Source organism: Mustela nivalis, assembly GCF_964662115.1.
Source record: "Mustela nivalis genome assembly, chromosome: 16".
Lineage (NCBI taxonomy): Eukaryota > Metazoa > Chordata > Mammalia > Carnivora > Mustelidae > Mustela > Mustela nivalis.
Genome location: NC_139035.1, coordinates 14,414,747 through 14,436,107, shown reverse-complemented (window position 1 = coordinate 14,436,107; position 21,361 = coordinate 14,414,747). Strand labels below are relative to the sequence as shown.

The following is a 21,361-nucleotide window of genomic DNA, read 5'->3' as shown; positions in this document are numbered from 1 at the left end:
CCCAAATCCAAGCTGCCTGTTCATGTCCTTTGCCCATCTTTTTGATTATTAAGATTTGCAGATATATAATTTTTTTTATTGATAAAAGTTCTTAGAATATTTGTTTATAAGAATATTTGTCCTTTGTCATATATTCGGCAGTTTTTTATATTTTTTATTTTTAAGGTGCTTTTTGTAGTTCAGCAGATCAAACTTTTTATGTAATCAGATTTGATGATATATTTTCCTTTATACCTTTTGAGTTTTCTTTAACACTTAGATCTTTTATTATCCAAGATGACACTCAGATTGTCTCAGGTGCTTTGTTTTGATTGAAGTCTTTTAAAGTTTCCAGGATATCTTTGGTTTCTGCTAATTTTGTGGCAAGAAATGAATTCGCAGAACTAACTTCTTTCTTCTCTCGTTTTGCATCTGGCGTGCTGTTGGGGAAATAGGAAAATGTAAGTAAATAGCTGAGGCAAGCATTTGGTTGAGCCCAGAGTCGGCACACAATAGATGCGCAACACACCTTTGGTTGAGGGAATACACTACTGGCTTTTGTCTTAACTGGGGTGGAGCTCTTTGTACATTGCCAGGTACTTTCCAGACATTATCATTTGCACAGCTCCAAGATTTCCACCAGTAGAAAGAGCCTGGGATGAGGCCAGGGGGTGGCTTGACCAGCAGTGGCCAGACCTGGACGACAGCTTTATAGAGGAAACGTCTTGGGGAGGCTGCTGGGGTGATTACTCCTTACCTCACTAGGGCTAGGTGACTGGAGAATTTCAAACAAGGTTTTAATGGCAGAGCTTGCTTCGTGGAGGCAGGCTTTGTGACTTTAAACAAACCATATTGTATGCAAAATACGTTTTGTGGTGCAAAGTAGGAGCTAGCTGGGCTTCCCGCTGTGGTTTCCAGTCATTTTCTTGTCACTTTCTGCCATCTGCTGGCTATTGTGCAAATTACCCTAGATTTACTTCTGATTAGACCTGTTAGGTCGGTTTTATTCCTGGACCTTCGTAGTCTGAAATGGAAAGCAATTTCCCAGGTAGGTCGTGCTGAACTGCATGGGGATCCAAAACTTATTTCTCTCAAAATCACAGTTCCGAGGGGGACTGAACTAGCCGAGAAGTCACTTTTTATTATTTTTGTTTCTTTGTCTGAGAGGCAGTGTTTGAATTCTGACTCTATGATTTATTGTAGTAGCTAGCAGCTCACACTTGAAAAATGTTATCTATTACTCGTTTGAAATCTGCCCAAGAGTTAAGCATTACTTTAAAACATAGAGCATTCCATAAATTAGTTATTATTTATAACCTCTACCCAGTGTTTTTTATCAATATTGTTTTTGAACTGCTTTTAATTCTAGACGTTCAGCTCACAAGCAGCAGCTTTTATTCTGGAATCTTTCTTTCTTTTTTTTTTTTTTTTTCAAAAAAAGATATATTTATTGAGAGAGAGAGAGAAAGAGAGAGAGAACAAGTGGGAGGGACAAGGGGAGAGGGAGAGAGAGAATCTTAAGCAGATTCCCTGCTGAGCGTGGAGCCCAACATGAGGCTCGATTTCACAACCCTGAGATCACAACTGGAGCCAAAACCAACAGTTGGGCACTCAAGTGATCCACCCAAGTGGCCCTCTGGAACCTTTCTTAATACCTCCTTCTGGAATATTCCATCTACCCTATGGGCTCCCCTAGCACAGTATCTGGGCCTTTCTTGGATTAATGACTTTCAACTTGGAAAAGTTGGCCTGTGTAGGCCTGTGTGGCTTTGTACATTGATTGGGTCCCTGAGGGAAGCAGTCAGACTATTACTGTGTCTGCTACAGTCTTTCACACAATGATGTTATTTAACAACTACTTGATGTCCATGGAAAGGATGAATGAATAATCTCATCTGATTCCTCCAGGAATCCTGAGTCAGGTAGGGCAACTATGAATTGTGTCTATTCTGTAGATGAGGAACTGAGAGACTTGCACTGAAAAGGAACGGTAGGGTTGGGACTAGGAGAGCTGAGGGTTTGGAATGCCAAGAATGTGCATGAGAAGAATAAAGGAAACAGCAAGGAATAGCAAGGGTTACCCTCAGTCCATATGCAATGGAGTTTTACGCTGAAGGCTAATTTTGGCGGGACTGGGAAGCAAGGAAAGCGTCCGAAGCTAGTCTTCTGGCTTCTATGCACCATCCAAGTCAGTGAAGTGTATTCTCATAGCTGATGCCAAGTTCCTCATTTCTGCCGTCCTGTCATGGATCCTCAGTATCATATGCGCTTACGTGACTAGTAGTTTGGGTCTAGATGTCAAAATATTTATTCTCCAAATTCCCTTGCAGTTGTCAAGAGGCCAGAGAGTTCCACCATGAGACCCTATTACTTTTCATGAGGTCCAAAGATTCTAGCTCCACTGAGAGCCAGAGGTCCACATGGGTGTCTCTATTCTAGTATTCTCCATTACTCCTTTATATTTAACTCCTGCAGGACAAATGAGCTTTCCTAATGACTTTTTTCTCCTTTGAAACTGTTTTTAATTTAATCTTCTAATTTTTTATTTCCAGTATAGTTAACATACAATGTTATATTAGTTTCAGGTGTACAGTATAGTGATTCAACACTTCCACACATCACCCACTGCTCATCACCATAAGTTCCCTCCTTAATCCCCTCCACCTATTTCACCCATTGACCGACCCACCTCTCCTCTGGTAACCATCAGTTTGTTCTCTATAGTTAAGAGTTTGAATTTTGGGTTGTCTATTTTTAATTTGTTTTGTTTCTTAAATTCCACACATGGGTGAAATCGTATGGTATTTGTCTTTCTCTGACTGACTTATTTTACTTAGCTCTAATGACTTTTTTAAAAATATTATTTATTTATTTATTAGACAGAGATCGCAAGTAGGCAGAGAGGCAGGCAGAGAGAGGAAGGGAAGCAGGCTCCCTGCTGAGCAGAGAGCCCGATGCAGGGCTCAATCCCAGGACCCTGGGATCATGACCTGAGCCGAAGGCAGAGGCTTTAACCTACTGAGCCAACCAGGGCCCCAGCTCTAATGACTTTTAATATGCCTTCAACAAATTCCTAATGAGTACCTACTGTGGACCACACAAGGTGCTGGGAGCACAAGGAATATATGGTCCCTGCCTCCTTGCTTACAACTAAGTGGAAAGCTAAGAGCACACATAAGCTGTAATATCAGTTTGTTTGGAGGGTTTGATTGAAACTGGGTTTGTTCTTTAAATGCATTTCTTGGAAATCCCTGGAAAACTCAACTTAAATACTTCTTTAGGTAAATCTCTTTTGGTGATTTCAGACATGAATGGGCTGGAGGGCCTTGGAATATATCCCTCTTTCTGGTCTTTCTTGTTTTTATGTTCATTCTTCCATTCTTTCACATAAAGTAACCAAGTACCAAGGAAATGTAACCCTTTTCCACACTCCTAGTTACTAGCTGGTCATCACCCCAAAGAGAAGGCCCAAGGTGAGAACAAAAATGTTACATCTTTGTAGTCTAAGTTCAAGGAAGCACCCTTTTCTTCAGCCAGACACCCCACCTCTGGTTGGTAGAGAGGTGGGACTGGACAGGCAGAAGAGGTGGTGGATTCTAGTGGAATGTCCTAACCCGAGAAGTGGAGGTGCCACATGGCAATGTTAGGATTTGGAAAGACTCTGTGGTTCCTTTGGAAGTTGGGGCTGCTGTTTCTCCCAAGGATGGCCTGTTTTCCCCAAGGATGACATAAGATACGGAGGCTACATGGGACACTATCAGCCCGGTCAGCAGACACTGATGTAGTGCTGGCCCTGAGATGAAGAGTAGATGGAACAGAGAAAGTGGAGGGTTTCCTTCTGTGTCTAGCCTTCTAGCATAAACAGACTCTGACCTCCAGTCCACCCAGTCCTCCCTGCAGATTTCCTATTGCCTACCCAAGCAAATGAGATCACACAGAGAACCAGACCAGACCAAGAGTGTGACATCTCTTCTCTTCCCTTCATCAGCAAAAGTTCCATGAGTTTTGCAAGGTTAGCGAGGGACAGAGGCATGAATGAAGAGTAAGCAAGATAATAATACCCAAATTTCCTGGATCATGATGAATTTCAAGACCTGAGTAATGTAAGTAGCCTAGTCTTTGCAGAGCAAGGTTGACAAATAAAAGTGATTCTTATTTGGCTTTGATCTGATGGTGACTATGTGGTTCATGCTCACTACCGATGTTGTATTTTACGCCATCTTAAGGATACAAAGATGAAAAAGGTGGCATGGGTCAGAGTTGAAAGTGCACTGGCTTTGGAGGTAAATGGAAGGTATTTGTATCTCCCACTACTAGCTTTGAAACTTTTCTTCACCTGTCTGCATTTGTTTCCTCATCTGAAAAATGGAAATAATATATTCCTTTCAGAATTATTATAAGGATAACATAGTAAAGCGTGGAGCATAAGCCAGTATTATTACCATAAAGAATATATTACCTTGTCCTCAGTGAACTTGTAGTCTGGTTTGAAGTACTAAAACTATCATAATACTGTAATCTGTAACAAATGATGCCTTTGTCAGTCAGAAGAGAGTTTGAAGTAGGGAGAGAAGCATCCCACAGAATTCCATTACATCTGCTCAGTTTTATTCAACAGAAGTTTATTAATCATCTATGATGCTTCACCTTTTTTTTTTTTTTAAAGATTTTATTTATTTATTTATTTGACAGGCAGAGATCACAAGGAGGCAGAGAGGCAGGGAGAGAGAGGGGGGGGGAAGCAGGCTCCCTGCTGAGCAGAGAACCCGATGCAGGACTCGATCCCAGGACCCTGAGATCATGACCTGAGCCGAAGGCAGCGGCTTAACCCACTGAGCCACCCAGGCGCCCCATGCTTCAGCTTTTTATTATAGAAGTTCAATTTCCAGGTTCTGGAATCAGAAAGACCTGGGTTAAATCCCATTGTTGCCACTTACTAGAGGTATGACTTTGCACAGTTATATAACAAACACTTGGAGTTTCTTATTGAATTTCCTTGTTTATAGAAGAAGGTGCTTAATAGTACCTGCCCCATAGGTTGCTGTGAAGAATAGATAGATTCACACACATAAAGGATTCAATGAAGTCCCTGGCACATTTTTAAAAAAAATTATTTATTTATTTTCAATATTTTATTTATTTATTTGACAGACAGAGATCACAAGTAGGCAGAGAGGCAGGCAGAGAGAGGAGGAAGCAGGCTCTCTGCTGAGCAGAGAACCCGATGTGGGCCTCGATCCCAGGACCCCGGAATCATGACCTGAGCTGAAGGCAGAGGCTTTAACCCACTGAACTGCCCAGGTGCACCCCCTGGCACATTTTAAATGCTGAATAAATTGTATTTCCTGTTATCATCATCATCATCATCAACATCATCATCAACACCAGTCCCTATGCTTAGGGTTAGGGATTCAAAAAAATGAATAAGATATATTTTCATAGTTCCATAGCTCCTAGGACTGTCTCTGATCTTTGAAGTCTTTTGTAGGTGACCAGGCAGAATAGAACCTAGCTTTTTAGGGGAAAGAGGGACATTTTTTTGCTTGGGAAATTTGTAATACTTTGACCTAGAGGAGGACATTTACTTTCACCTACTACACTCACTTTGGGAATGTGCTTCCATGGCTCCCCATGAAATTCAGATAAAGGTCTATTGGATTTTACAGGCCCCAAACTCACTTTTCTCCGTCTCTATAATTATGCAGATGGACAGATTTAGTGATTGAGAGTCCTATCTTGGCTATATCTTATATATATTTATGCACAGCAGTGGTATGTTCCAGCATATTCTAAAATCCATAAAATCAAACATGACTGAGTTGCCGTTAGAGCGCATAGTAACTACCTAATTAGGGAAGAAGCATTTTTAGCACCAAAATCAGGAAGTGTGCTTCAGTAAGAAGGAATTCCTGGTATCCGAACTCAGAATAACTTTCACTCCTGGTTTATGAGGAAGAAAACAACAAAACAAAATCAACCACGAGTGCTTATTAAGCTCCCTTAATCTACGAATTTCGAACGGTGCCACGTGTCTCTGCTCAGAGACAAGGGCTAGACCAGTTGGCTTTAAAGTCTCGCTGGCATTATGGTGTTTAGCTCATTTGAGGAAAGGATGAAAAGAACCCAGAACTGTTAGATGGGAACTCCCTTTATTAGGGGCCACCCGGCGTTCTGTCAAGAATGTTTTCAAAGCTGTCCCCTAACTATCTGTAACGAGTCAGGCTCCGCTAAGGAGAAGGACATCTGTGTGTTTTTGAGATAGAAAACTGCTGTCTCCTCGTCATTTCTGCAGAAAACGCTCTTCTCTCGGCTCCCCTTCTAGGGCCTTCTGGTATCTCCGCGGAGAGAGGCGCTCCCTGGTAAATAAAGATAAGCCGCACTTATTAGCAGAGATTGGCGAGGGAAGAGGCTGTTGAAAAATGGATAAGGAGGTAATTGTGTTCTGGCTCTACAGCGGGGACTCGCTTTCCTGTCAGGGCCTGGCAGCCCGCGAGCAGCGCGGAACGAGGACGCTCGCCGCCCCGGCGCGACCCGGGGGTCACGTGGACGACGCTGCACTCCGTCGCGCGAACCCGCGGGCCTTTGAAGTTGCCCGAGTCGTCCTGACGGCAGATCCCTCCGTGGAGGACTGATGCTCTGCCAGCAGAGTAGAACGCCGTCGTTCCCTAGACTGCCCTTCGGGATGAAAGCGACAGTCGTGCAGCGCAGCTCCAGGGCCGGGCTCCCGTCTGAGCGCGCCGCCATTGTTCCCGTCGCCCCTCGGTGAGCGCCGCGCAGTCGGCAGTCGGCGGGGTCCGGGCCGCGTCGGGGCTCGGGGACGGGGCCTCTCTCGCCCGGGGTGGGGCAGACAGACCGCGGCCTAGGGGAAGGAGGCCGGGTCCACGCGATCTCTACAATCTGGTTCAGCACCCAGTTCGCTCGGCTTTCCAGATGTTTCCACAGGCGCCGCGGTTTGCCGAGGGGAGGACCGAACCGTCTGCGGAGGAAAAGTTGCGCTTTCCGTCGGGTCCACCCGGAGAAGGCGGCCTGGTCTCCCGTCGCGTTTGCTTCTCCGTGGGAAGGCTGACGGGAGCCCAGAGACGACGCCGGCGTCCCAGTCGGCCTCAGGTCGACGTCCTGCTCCCTCCAGCGTCCGCCTCGTGGGCACGGGAAGGAGACATGAGAAGCCCACGCTGAGGAGACTGAGTCCGTCTTTGTCCGCAGGCGGGGGGGGGGGGGGCTCGGCTTGTCCCAATTGTGGGACTCTGCAGGATTCCCAGGAAATAAAAGCCAGGGACAAAGCAGCAGGAAAATGACCCGGTCCACTTGAGCCTGGCCTCCTCCTCGCACCCCACCCCTCCCCCCACCCCGCCATCTGTGAGGGGACCCCGGGGGCGAGGGACGGCGAGCCTGGAAAGGACTTTGGTTGAGAGACGCGGATACCTTTTGCAGCCTGATTTTTTTCTTCTCAGGCGCGTGTGTGTCGGCGAGTGTTCCCTCAGACGGTGCGACAAAGCAGAACACAAAAGCTGTCTCCTAGTACTTGGGGATTAGTTGTCACCCCCCCCCCCCCCGTCTCCCTCCACCCCACGTTTTTTGCTTAAGGCATTTCAAGTATCATCTGGTTATTTGTTTATTTCTGAGGAATAAAGAATAGCTGTGAACGGGATGTTGTGGCAACATCCATGTTCAGCTGTGATTTTAATTGCTCAGAAGTGTGGAAACTCGGTTTTTCAGTTTCCGAACTCTGTGTCTTCCTGGTGCTCACTCTCCGGGCTTCCTTTGAACGGAGAGACCCCGCGTCCTTCTAGAATAAATCTGCAGCTCGAGAATACACTCAGTCAGAGGTGGATTTACCATGAATGAATGAAGCTTAAGCTTTGGGGCCTCTCATTTTGAAGGCTGCTTTTCAAGGTCCTGAGAAGGAGCCTAGCAGTGTGTTCACATGGTCACGTATTTTTGTTAAATCTGCGAAAATAAGTTCTACAAATATAGTTTTTCTTAAAGCTACACTAAAGTTGTAAGTTTCAGTTATTGGGCAATGTCTGGCAGCAGAGTGAGTAATTTCTTATAATTTCTTATAAGCTGCCCATCTCTAAATAATGGCATATAAATTAGGTTAATGTAGAATATTTTAGAGAGGGATTTTTTTGGCAGTCACCATTGTCCTCTCAATATGCAAAACACCATTTATTATACTTGGATTTGTCTTAAGGAAAGCAGCTGCAGAAGATAGAAGATTTTCTGGAGGGTTTCACAACGCTAACTAATGAGAAAGAAAATAATACCTCATAATTCATGACAGGAAGGGTCTGCCTCCTTGTTATTTGTTGGGGCATTAGCTATTGACAAAAGGACTGCATGGCACATCTTCTGGACCTTTTCTTAAGGACTGGGAGAAACGACAGGAATGTTTGAAACAACGTAGGGGCCTTCGTATTTTCTTTGCTCCTTTCATCTTCCATTTTTTTGGTGTGCCAAGTGTTGGGCCTGCAGGCTTCTTCTGGTTGGCTTTGGTGAGAGGTTCTGGAGGAGCAGGGAGCCCAGGATTTTTAGGGCAGTCTCCCCTCAGGAGAGGGTCCGGGGGTATCATTGAGGCTCTGTGTTGCTTGAACTCCAGCTCTGGTCCTCCTAACCACATCATGAGGAAGCTTCCTGAAGCAGCGGGAGACACCAGTCGTGTGAACTTCATGTACCCTCAGATTTAGTTAACAAGGTGTCCATCCTAAGTGTGTTAATTTACCCTGCTCTCTTTTATCCTTGCTACTCTCTGTATGTTTCAAATTAAATCGATAAACTACGTGACTGGAACATTTTAACTTGCTTTGTGAACCTTTTTGTTCTGTGACCTCTGAGATGGTTTGCCTGATAGTACACTTGCAGGTTATCATTGCATCAAAGTCATTTCCCATTTGACAGTATTGAAAAGGGTTATTTAACGCCAGTATTAATAACACCCACATTTAAGAGGCTTAACAATCATTTTTATTTTAACACCAGTTGAACATGGCTTTTCCTTGTCAGACACTTTTTCTGGGTAACTCTTCTTAAAGCTCTGACTCAGGGACATGGGAACCTTCCATCTTGTGACCACACCTCCTTGAAGTCCTTGGAAATTCTCTCTGTTAAACGGGCAGATGGAGAGAGTGGAAGATTGTGTGAGGATTTTATGAACCAGAACTAGAAATGGCACACAGTAATCCCATCACATTCATTTGGTCAAAACCAAGTCACATGGCTATGCCCAAGTGCAAGGGAGGCTGGGAAATGTAGTCCAGCCATATGACCTGGAGGCAAGAGAAAAAGAATAGCAGGGATCATCCAACCAGTCTGCTGGAAGGTGACTACAGACTAATATTAACTCTGAACCTTCACCCCTCAAGATTAATTTTGTGAGAGTCTTCTTGATCTGGTTGAAAGCGGTGGCTGTTTAAGCCAAACTGGCACAAATAAACAATGCTTATTTTAGAGAAATGAGAAAATACAGATTCAGATGACTGCCTGATGATATATACTCTAATCCATGGTGAACTCTATTGGTACAATTCTGCTAAATGGTAAGGAGTGTGTGGCTTGATCTTTTAAAATTATATTGAACGGTAGAATAAAACAGAGAACTAGCCACAATAATAGAATTTTAGAACTAGAGAAAGCTTAGAAATTATTTAATCCAAAATTTTAATACATACCGGCACTGAACACAAAGCAGAGGAAAGATATGCTCTGAGGTTGATACTCCTCTCATTCCATGGGGAAGCCTAAAGACTTACCAATGTCACATGGCTACTGAGAGAAGAAGCCTGGGACCCAGTGCTTCAAATTATGAGTCAATGCACTCTTCACATATCTTTAACACCCCCTACCCCATGTATACATGTATGCATTCATGCTCCTCTTCAGAGTTATTCATGTGAGTTTAATTTACAGTCCACTGAAATGGAAGGAAGACATGATTAATGTTCTTTATTCTCAAAATGTGGGGCTAGCAGGTCTCTGGCATTACATCTATAATAACATCATTTGCACAGCCTCTGTGCTGTTTTGCAAATAGCCCCCAAAGTATTTTGTGTGATGGCCACCAATTTCGAAGAGAAATGAGATATTCTTTTCACTGGTCTGGAAAAGAGCAAGTTGCAGTGGCTGACTTCAGAATGCCCCATTGTTCCAAGCCTAACAGGTGCAGGTTTCGACACCAAAGGTCGGATCCCATTACCACTCGAGTTGCATGGATCACTGACCTTGAAAGGGGTCTGCACACACATCAGTGTGGGACCCGTCCTTTAGGAACCACGGCCACTAATCTGAATGGCTATTTAGAGCTGTGAATGGCATTTAACAGGCGTCCCTCCATTCTTCCAGGCTCATTGAAGAATCCCAGTCCTTCTCCTCCTGCTCATTAGAACTGACACTTCCCAGGCCAGAGGGATGGCCAGGATGAATCAGAGAGGTGAGATCTTCATCCTGAAGGACAGGGTACAGTTCAGGGCCAGCTGGGATGAAAGAAGTCACCATTGGCAATTGGGGCTTGGAGCTTATGATTGTGTCTCCAATATAACAATCACACAATTATGTGGAATATCTCAAAGATATCTTCGTTTAGAAGTTAGATGATTCAATCAAGTCATTTTCATAGTATCCTCTTAGAGGATACTAAGAGGATACTTCAGCTCTTATGCCTATACTCCTGCCCACTCTTGATTTCTCATTCTTCCTCTGAAGCTTGTTTAATGTTCTGTTTACATTTTTTTTAAAAGATTTTATTTATTTATTTGACAGGCAGAGATCACAAGTAGGCAGAGAGGCAGGCAGAGAGAGAGGAGGAAGCAGGCTCCGCGCTGAGCAGAGAGCCCGATGTGGGACTCGATCCCAGGACCCTGGGATCATGACCTGAGCCGAAGGCAGAGGCTTTAACCCACTGAGCCACCCAGGTGCCCCTTCTGTTTACATTTTATTTACTTCATTTAGTGTGTAGTTTTCTTTTGTATATATGGTGGTCATATTTATCACCTGGGTAAATTTCTTGAAACTAAAATATAAGAAAAGGCACTACAAACATTTTAGTAATCCAACTGAATTTTGAGGGCATGTGGCTGCTGTATGGCTATTTCACGGAGCAAACTTGTTTGTTCACTATTGGGTGCAAACTAGGCATCTGTCACTCTCAAATCCCATGGTTATCATTAGTTGCTCAACTGATTTTTTGCCTATTTATTGAAGGTAGTAGCATTACAGAGAGGCATATAGAAAACTTCCATCTGGCCTAAAAAGGCAAGATAGAAATGATTTTCTCAGGTTGAGTATCTACCTAGTTCATTCATTCTGATTAAAGTAGATGCAGTTTACAATTGCTGATGTGATTATAAGGGATGATGCCAAAGAGGAGAATGACCTCCTCACATACTTTCAGCAACATTATAAGTGATCTTTTTAAAAAGTGACACTGAAAAAATTTTCTATTGTTTTGAAATGGCACTGGGGCTTGCATGTGGTAACTATGCATCGCATTAAGTAATGATTTCATTCATTCATTTAACAAACTATGAACGCTTTTTATGTGCAAGATGTTGGCATACAAGGCCAAGTGTAGCATGATCCCGGCTTTCAAATGGTGTGCAGGGTGGTGAGGGAGACAAACTGCAAGCTCCCACATGTTCTAGTGTAGGCTTAGGGGGCCATGTGTACCATCCTGTGGATACAGCTATCCACATATATGCTCCCATTCCCAGCCAGTCACGTGAATTTAATTTACAGCCCCCTACCGTCCTGGGTGTGTTCTATGACGGCAACATGGAGCAGGGATGATGAGTTTTTCCAAGGAATGTCGGAGAAGGCTTGAAGGAGGAAACTTGGAGGGTTTTGCCAAGCAGAGGAGACCCACTGCACAGGGTTGACGAGGAGTGAGCAGGAGAGGAAAGGAGGCAAAAGTGGCCTTTTTAGTGCTACTGGAGCATGAAATATAAGCAGACATGGTCTCATACAGGAAGCGAAGTCATTAGCAAGGTGGAAATCTCAGCCCCATGCGCAGGGGCAAGAAATGTGTGACTTTATTTATCCTTCTTTTCATCTACTGGTTTCTAGAAATTCTCATTTTGCTACATGAAAGAAAGCTAATGTTCTTCAGTTTGGGATGAATTTCCTTGCACTCCTGAAGCGCTAGGGACCTTATGGAGACGTTGATGGTGGTGCAGGGTGGGGTGTCAGGACTTTCCTTTTCAGTTCTCCAAGTTGGCTTTCAGGGAGGTGACCGTTGTCCTGTCTGGCCCCCAGTCATCAGCTCTCTAGGGCTGCTGCTGGGCTGTTTTCAGAAGGCTATGGTGCTGCCTACCAGGAGGCAGGAATCACCCTCCAGACCTCCTGCTTTATAAGGCTGTCTAGGGCATGCCTGTTTTGGTTAGTCACACCACTTTCATTTCTCTGAACTCTGGCTGCCCATCTGGGCTCTCTGTTGGAAAATAAGGCATGGGACCTTCTGGTCTTGGCTCACACCAGCTTATCAAGGAGGCATCTATTTCCCCTCTCCCAGGAAGATCAGGGTGCAGGCCTCCTTTCTCAGGGACTCCAAGTTTCTGTGGTCTCATTACCTCCTTTCCTACTATATTTCTCACCAGGGCTAGCTTTTGTGATCCTGTGTTTGTGGTGTTGGTGGTGTTGGTGGAGAATTGTTGCTTTTAGTCATCATGAATTTTATTTATTTATTTGTTATTTTTTTGCTTATGTCTTATGTTTTTTAAAAATTTCTTTTGAAGGCTAGGCATTTGAAACTCAAAAGCCAGTAACAGTTTCCTTTGTTCCCTGTTTCTACCTTGTCATCCTTTTGCTGAAGTGAAGGATCTAGAAATGTTGATTTCGGTGTTCTCAATCACAGCTGCACACTACCATCGCTGTGAGCACTGAATGATTAATACAAATGCAGTAAGTCCACTTCCTGAGGTTCTGATTGGTCTGGGGTGGGGCAGGTGTATTAGTGTTGTTTAACATGCTCCCCAGTAGGTTCTAAGTGGTCAGAATCAAGAATTACTAGACTAGCATAATGGTTAAGAAAGGTCCAAAGTATTAAAGAAAATGTAGGAAAATCATCAATATCGCAAAATATTATCCAGGTCCAGTAGGTCAGTACTGGATTTGGAAGAATCCCGGATGCCCTACAATGGAACTTTGACTTTATCATGTTGGCAATGCAAGACGCTGAAAGAAAAAATTAAGTAATACTTACTGTCCACTCTGTGGTAAGTGCTATGTTTTAAATACTTAATTTCAGCCTAAGGTAAGTTCTTCAAGGTAGGTCTTTTTATCCTTTTCTTCGCAGATGAGAAAGGTGGAGCTCAATGAGATTATATAAATTTCTCAAAGTTAGTAGGTAAGCACATGTCAGCTACCTGATTAGAATCCAGATCCCAGGCCATTTCATGAAATACGGTTGCCTCCCAAAGTGATATGATAAGAGAGCTTATTATTTGAATAAATCAGTTAACAATTTTGTTAACAAAATGGTAAAAGGACGAGGACACCTGAGTGGCTCAGTGGGTTAAGTGTCTAACTCTATTTCAGCTCAGGTTATGATCTCATGGTTGGAAGACTGAACACTGTGGAGCCTGCTTGGGATTCTCCCTTTTCCTCTCTCTCTCTCTCTCTGCCCACTACCCAACCCTGTTCTTGTGCTTGCTCTCTCTTAAAAGAAATACATAAATACAAATTAAAAAATGGTAGAAGGGTCAAAGGTTAACCCCAAAGGAATGGGATAGCTTGTTGGCTATCATTGTAGTCTCTGTTAGTAGTTATCATACATTCAGTGGTTATTGCTGCTCAGGTCTTTTTTAAAAATTATTACTAAATTTTTTTTTTTTTTTTTTTTTTTTTTAGTGTGGTTGACACACTTTACGTTAGTTTCAGGTGTGTAGCATAATGATTCGAAAAGTTTAAACATTGTGCTATGCCCACCGTGTGTGTAGCTTCCATCTAATGAAAGCCTGGACTTCCCCTTCCCCTTTACCCACTTTGCTTATCACCCCAGCACGCTCCTCCTCTGGCCTTGTAATCTGTGTTTACAAGTCTGACTCTGCTTTTTGTCTGTTCATTTCTTTTTTTTAGATTCCATACATGAGTGAAATCATATGGTATTTGTCTTTCTTAGGCTTATTTCACTTAGCATACATAATACCTGCTCGTTCCATCCATGTTGTCACAATTGACATGATCTCATTTTTTATGGCTGTGTAACATTCCCTTGATTTTCCTATTCATTCGTCTATTGATGAACTCCTAAGTTATTTCCATATCTTGGCTATTATAAATAATACTGCAGTAAACATAGGGGTCATATATCCTTTCAAATTGTTTTCTTTTGGTATATATTCAATAGTGGAAATTTTGGGTTACATGGTGTTTCTATTTCTAATTTTTCAAAAAAACTCCATACTGTTTTCCACAGTGGCTGTAACAATTTACATTCCCACCCATTCCCAGTGCATGAGGGTTCCTTTTCTCCCCATCCTCGCCAGCATTTGTTATCTCTTGTCCTTTTGATTATAGGAATTCTAACAGGTGTAATGCGATATCTTGTTGTGGTTTTGATTTGTATTTCCCTGCTGATTAGTCATGTTGAACATCTTTTCCTGTGTCTGTTGATCATTTATATTACTGTTTAGGTCTTAAGTTTGCTTTTAGCATGGATAATTTAGTGACTCCGAAGTTAACACGTCTTAAAATATTTATTTGTATTTGTTCTGTGAAAATATGATTCTTTACTAAGTAATTAGGGTTTCTTTTTTCTTTTAAAGATTTTATTTATTTATTTGACAGAGAGAAATTACAAGTACACTGAGAGGCAGGCAGAGAGAGAGAGAAGGAAGCAGGCTCCCTGCTGAGCAGAGAGCCCGATGCGGGACTCGATCCCAGGACCCTGAGATCATGACCCGAGCCGAAGAAAGCGGCTTAACCCACTGAGCCACCCAGGCGCCCCAATTAGGGTTTTTTTTAAACCAACCTCTCCCTATTTCTCCCTATTTATTTATAATAATCAGTTTTTGAAACTAATGTCAGTTTTTTGTTTTTTTGTTTTTTTTGGTCTGCATGAGTAAACTACAACGTCACAAGGCAAAGACAGAAAGCAAAACTACTAAGTGTAAATAAAGTATCCTTGCTACTATCTTGAATGGGTTTTACATAACCTTTGGTTTCCTTGTACATTTTAGGGAAGGCTGGTATTATACTCTCATCTATAGATTGCTTCGATCTCTTTTCATGCCAGTTATCGGCATTTTTCATATAAAAGTTACTAATTATGTTCCTTAACTGTGACCATTCATTTTCTTATTTTCTGCTTTTCATTGTCTAGGGCACATGAATGCCCATGTATGTTGTCCCCATTTTTCCTTCTTCAGATAAAGGTGGGCAAAATTCCTTCTTTAAAACTTGCTGTGAATAATTTACTTGCTCAGAGATTGCCCAGCATTTTATGGAGTGATTTCTTATTAGGGACATCAGAACATCAGAATATATTCCAACATGGTTTTGCCTCCACTGGCTTATTGTCTGTTTACTTCTCCCAGTGATCCAGGCCTAGCAGAGCACCTGGCACAACTCAACACGTGTTGACTCCAATATGGTCTTCACGTGCTAAAACAGTACGGGATAAACCAGGTACATTTAATCACACATTGCTGAAATTCAAATGTCCTTGTTATACATCAGGTGTCCAGAAGTGTAAGATTCTGATGTGAGAGGAATTCATGATGAATTTCCCCTTTCTTCTGATACTTAAGTCATTCATGCCCAGCCCTCCCATCCTCGACATGATAGTGAGTTTCCTTTGATGTCCCACAATCTCCATATTTGTTTCATTTCCTCTCCCAGAGCCACACACTTATTTATCTTCTCTGTGTATGTTTTGGGGATGTATCTACTTAGTGAAAGAACCTTTTCAATAACCTCTTCTGCTTTCATTATGTTTCCATCAGCCTTCCTCTTTTATTACATAAGTTGACCTGGGCCCCATCAAAGCAGGAAGGGTTTTTCAGCGTAAAGGATCCAGAGAAGAGAGCCGCATAGTGGTTGAAGCAAAATGTAATCCTGACGGTCACGGCAGCTGGAAAAGTGGAACAGTTAGGGCTAGGTAGAGGAGTAATGAGTGGGAAGTGGGGGGCATCTCAGGACAGATGTGTGTATTTGAAAGGGAGAGCAGAAGAGAAAGATGGCCTAAAAGCTAGAACACAGTGGTTTATTTTAAGGAATTGGGGTTGAGAGAAATAGGAATGCTGGCTTTTCAAGTCTCAGATGAGTTCACCTGGCTTGTTCATGTTTGACTTTTATTAAAATCTATTATTATTGCTCTTCTTTGCTTTTATCCTTTAGAAGCCCTCTCCATTATTGTGATATTGTTATATTATGTTGTATTATGTTATGTTCTTTCTTTCCTGTTTTTCTTCTGCTACAACATTAGGCATTATTTATTCTCAACAATGCAGTGAAGTCTCTGATATATATATATATATTTTTTTTTTCAAATATTTTATTTATTTATTTGACAGACAGAGATCACAAATAGGCAGAGAGGCAGGCAGAGAGAGGGAGGAGGAAGCAGGCTCCCCGCTGAGCAGAGAGCCCAAAGCGGGGCTCGATCCCAGGACCCTGGGATCATGACCTGAGCCGAAGGCAGAGGGTTAAGCCACTGAGCCACCCAGGTGCCCCGATATATATATATATATATATATATTTGAGATTTCATTTATGCCATGCTGTAGAACACTGATGGTAGTCGGTTGCATTGGAATTTTAAAAAAACTATCAGGCCTTAGGAAGACATGGTGATGGTGAGGTGAATAGTTTTTAAAAATTGGATGATGGGATAGGAGGTGGCTTTCCAAGTTTCATGGTTAGAGAGGGAGAGGCAAAGGATAACTTGTCTGTATTGTTTTAGTAGGTAAGATCATTGGAAAGGAGTGATTTCAGAAACTGCTGCAGTACAGGGAACCTTGTAAGCAGCAGAAGGAGAGGAGGCTGGGAGGCAGGAACGGAGGAACTCCACGGAGAAGCTGTGCGATGTTGTTAAATAAGTATGAACCCGAAGCTTATTGTGTGGAGGCTGCTGCCCTGAATTTGTCCACACTTGATGACCCTCCTGATGTTCTCTAACCTGGCCCAGCGTTGGTTGCAGGTGAAAGTCTTTTTTCCTTTTTTGTCCTGACCAACAGCTTTTTTTCATTTTGGTGAGTGACGGCTGGAGCCAGCATCATTAGCAATTGAGATCAGAGATGCAGAAAAATAAGATAAAGGAGAAAAATACTAACAAAATTGTGTTACGGAGATCACTTCCTTTAGATTATAGATAAATATGCATAAATAATGCTGTCCCACACTCCCCAATTCATTTCTGAGAGATTTAGGGCTCAGCTCAGTTAACCTACATTTTATGAAAACTTTTCCTATAAAGTGCCTGATGGTCTCCTTCCTTTCACTCCAAGAACATTTTCAGTCTTGTCTTATCCCCATGATGGACAGACGATACTTTAACCCCCTTTTGCTTGCATATAAGAAGTACCCAATACATATGTTTGAATCAAAGGTAGATTAAAATGCATGGCCGATATTGAAGTAATGTTTCTATTTCGGCTGAATTGGCAAGCTCTGCTCTGTGTTTGTAATGATCATGTAGATAATTCTCTATGCACGCATACATGTATTAACCTTTACATGAGCACACAAGTGTTTGAAGGCAGTGGCAGGAAGAAGGGTGACATTCAGGCTCAGGAACTGCCTGCCTTAGCTTTGAATCATAGTGTTATCACTATCCAGCTGTGCGATTTGGGGCAAAGCCTTTAACCTACCCTATTGAAGTATTCTCTTGTGCGATGGGAGTAGTACTAGCATCTGTCTTATAAGACAGTTGTCAGAAGAAAATGATAGCATACACACAAAGCATTTAGAGCAATCCCTATCGCTAGTGAATAGATTATAACTATTAGCTATTGATACTGTTATAATGGTTTTGTGTACAAATTCTTTCATTTGTGTAACTTTTTTTTAAAGATTTTTATTTATTTATTTGACAGACAGAAGTCACAAGTAGGCAGAGAGGCAGGCAGAGAGAGAGGAGGAAGCAGGCTCCCTGCCAGGCAGAAAGCCCGACGCAGGGCTCGATCCCAGGACCCTGGGACCATGACCGGAGCCGAAGACAGAGGCTTTAACCCACTGCGCCACCCAGGCACCCCTCATTTGTGTAACTCTTATCTCAAAGACCAGATTATAAACTTCCTGGGGGTGGAGACTATTTCTCTCTCTATTGCTTAGCTCAATCTTAAGCACAGAGTAAACTTGTAATAATTGTCTATTTCTTGATTATTGGGAATAGGGTGATACATTGGAGCCCGGTGAGCCCATGGAGCCTCATAACATTTCCTTGAAACATTCCAGGCAATAAAAGTGTAAAGATAAATGATGGTTCTGAACCCACAAGAGTCCCATATTTGGCCAGAGAGGCCAGGGCCCTCTGGAAGTTTCTGAGATGGTAATAAGGACTATTTAAGCTATAGGCAGAACCTTTTTCAACAAATAGTATTAAAAAGAAACTATATGTATTCCAAGTTCTAACCAGATCCATGTTAAATTACAACACGCCTGATGGATTCAGGCAATTTTAAATTTTCTTTTTTCTTATTGCTGCTTTTGTTGTCTTTAGGTGATGAGACTTGATCTTAAGTTCTGCTTCATGGCTATGTCCTGAATTAATCTTGTCTAGGACAAATGGTAGTATTTAGGTAGTATAGAAGTTAGCTTGGAAATACCTAGTGCAATTTTTCAGACTCTGCTCAGAGAGGAAAAGGAAGAGAGGACTGAGAAACACTGTGGCATTGGAAAAATATCTTCATCTCTTTTCCAAAGATTTTGAGATGATTGAGACTCCATGTACATATTGCTAAATAAATGCCTCCTTCACCATGAAACCATCAAATATTTTAAGAGACATTAAATCCTTTAGACTATGATCCTTTTACACTTGACTCATCAGAATCTTCTTTTGTAAGAGCAACTTGATAGCTAAGGCACCCCTGGGGCCTTTATTCTTGAGCGAGGAGGTCATATTTTTGCCGGCACTCATTGCAACCTGAACCAAGAGAAGCTCAAGTTCAGCTTCAAATTTGGAACCCACAACCTTGAGTGAGTTATAATGCTGGTAAATTTATTCTCTCAGAGGCCACACTCGGGATAGGATGGTTATCTTAGAAAAGCATGTGTTCGAAGGCAGGAAAGAACTATTAGGCCAGTCATGGTACGCGGAGGGTCGGGTCATAGGCAGAAGTCAGCCCTTGCAGTGGCATTCCGGGAGAACTGAGAAGCTGAGTTCCAGAGGAATGTGCCCTCTGCATCCATGCTGCAGAGGAGTAAAACATCAGGTGTTGTAAACGAATGGGTTTTGTGGACCGAGTTCTCAATGAGTTCTCCACAGTGAATGCTGTATGTGTTCATTCATTCCTTGAACAAACACCCATTGAGCAGGCACTGTGGACAAACATTGCACAAACGTTGGAAATACAGGGTTTGCAAGGCAGATGAGTCCCTTCTGATAAAGATAAACAAAGCTGGACACTAATTAAAGTGGGAAGGGTGGCATTTAATCAGTAAGAGCGATTGCAGTAAGGACAAGAGTCCAGCATGAACTGAACTCCCCTTTGATCTGCACAGAGGTGACTAGACATGGTAAAGTTAGAATGGGAAGGGAGGTGGGAAGGTGGGGGCTCAGTAGAGCCAGGGAAGTGAAAAATTTAAAAAAGCAGGAGGGGAGGTTGGTCTCTGCAAACCCCATCTGGTTGGCTGACAGTTTATGCCATTCGGTCCCTATTTCCCCACAGTGACTGGGAGACAGGGGTTTGCTGGAACAAAGAGCAAATTCGTTTGGCAGTCTTGAATTTTCTCAGTCAGCTCCTTAAGGGGAGCTGGGATCATCTTAAGAATGTGACCTTCACCTGTTAGAAACCATGTTAGTGTTTGGTCAACTCTTTATAGGCCAAGACTGAGGCCTAGTCAAGAAAATGGTTCAGAGGCATCTCACTAGGGTTTGGTCAGGAAGAGAATTTTGGTCCCTTCCCTCATGGAACTCCATTCTATCCGGAAATTAGAGAGTAACATTTTAATGAAATGCTTCATTAGATCTATTAATATTATTTTATGATAAAGGTGTTTGTTCAATACTTCAGATGTTCCTCACAGGATTGGTAAAGAGGCAACTCATTCATTTTCCATGACATTAATTAACTTGAGAAATTTGTGCCAGAACTACTCAGAGGCAGGTGTGACGTATACATAGGATCATCCATTTCGACATGTTTGTTTCACTATCCTCAAAACGTCTACGAGGATGTCTCGGTTGCCTACCTCTCCATTTGGCATCCCCAAATGAGAAATGGATATTCAGAAAGCCTGAACTCTCTCAGATCGGTAATTTAGATTGGTCATGTCTAGTACATGAACCCATCTTCCTTTCCCTATTTTCGATTCAGACAAGATATGTTGGACATTTTCTGAATCAGCTGCTGCCCCAAGTCTTGAAATAACTTCCTAGTTCAGTGAGCCCCAGCACCACCTTTTCACCACTTCTATATTTTCCAAGTGGGGGACTCCAAATATGAGTAGAAGTAGGACCTGAGTTCTGGTTCCAGCTCTGTCGTACTTTATGATACAGGACAAGTCAACCCCTTGCGGCTTCAGTTTTCTGCTCTGAGTCAGCAGAACATGGTAAGATGTGCCCAGATGCAAAAGTGCTGTGAAGATTAAAATCTGTTATGCACATTCTAGTTTTCATTAATTTTGTAAGCATCCATTGTGCTAGGAGCACAGAATGCTAGCTTAGGCGCTGGGTGGGGGGGGGTGAATTATGCGTAAGATATGATTCTTACCATTAAGATACAGACAGTCGGTTTGAGCTGATGACATAAGGAACTAAAAGTTCCTTAGGGAATAATGTTGTGGTTGTAATTTTGTGTTTCTTGGGGGTGGGAGTTGAAAGGAGCAGGAACACATTTTTTTCCCCTCTGTCTCAAGCCCTATATGGGAGGGACTCCAGCGATATTTAATGTGCTTTTGTCATTGATTAGAAAAAGGATGCCAGGTAAAGTAGTGATCTGGACATACGCGCAAGGAGACCAGCCACCTGCTTCTCTGACGCAGCACGTGACGATCCGCTCCAAAGGCCCCCAATGGGGCCTTTGCCTGGAATGATGACTGATGGGGGGAATATCACTGTTGAGAAGCATCTTGTCTCCAGAGAGGCATTAAGTGTCCGAAATGGATCAAAAAGCTCATTTCTTCTCTCCATCTTTAGCTAAAAGATTCATCTGAGTGATTTGTAAATTTAACAACAACTGAGGTTCAAAGCCCTGTCACTCTGCAGATCTTGACTTTCTTATCTGTT

At 42.7% G+C, this 21,361-nt stretch overlaps 1 long non-coding RNA gene across 1 annotated transcript; it reads left to right on the top strand.

The window, feature by feature from the left end:
- The first annotated feature begins 6,447 nt into the window (after positions 1 to 6,447).
- On the top strand, positions 6,448 to 8,763 carry LOC309849704. The gene is made up of 3 exons (XR_014303852.1): positions 6,448 to 6,741; positions 6,910 to 7,164; positions 7,431 to 8,763. It is a non-coding gene; the product is annotated as an uncharacterized lncRNA (long non-coding RNA).
- Positions 8,764 to 21,361: the final 12,598 nt, after the last annotated feature.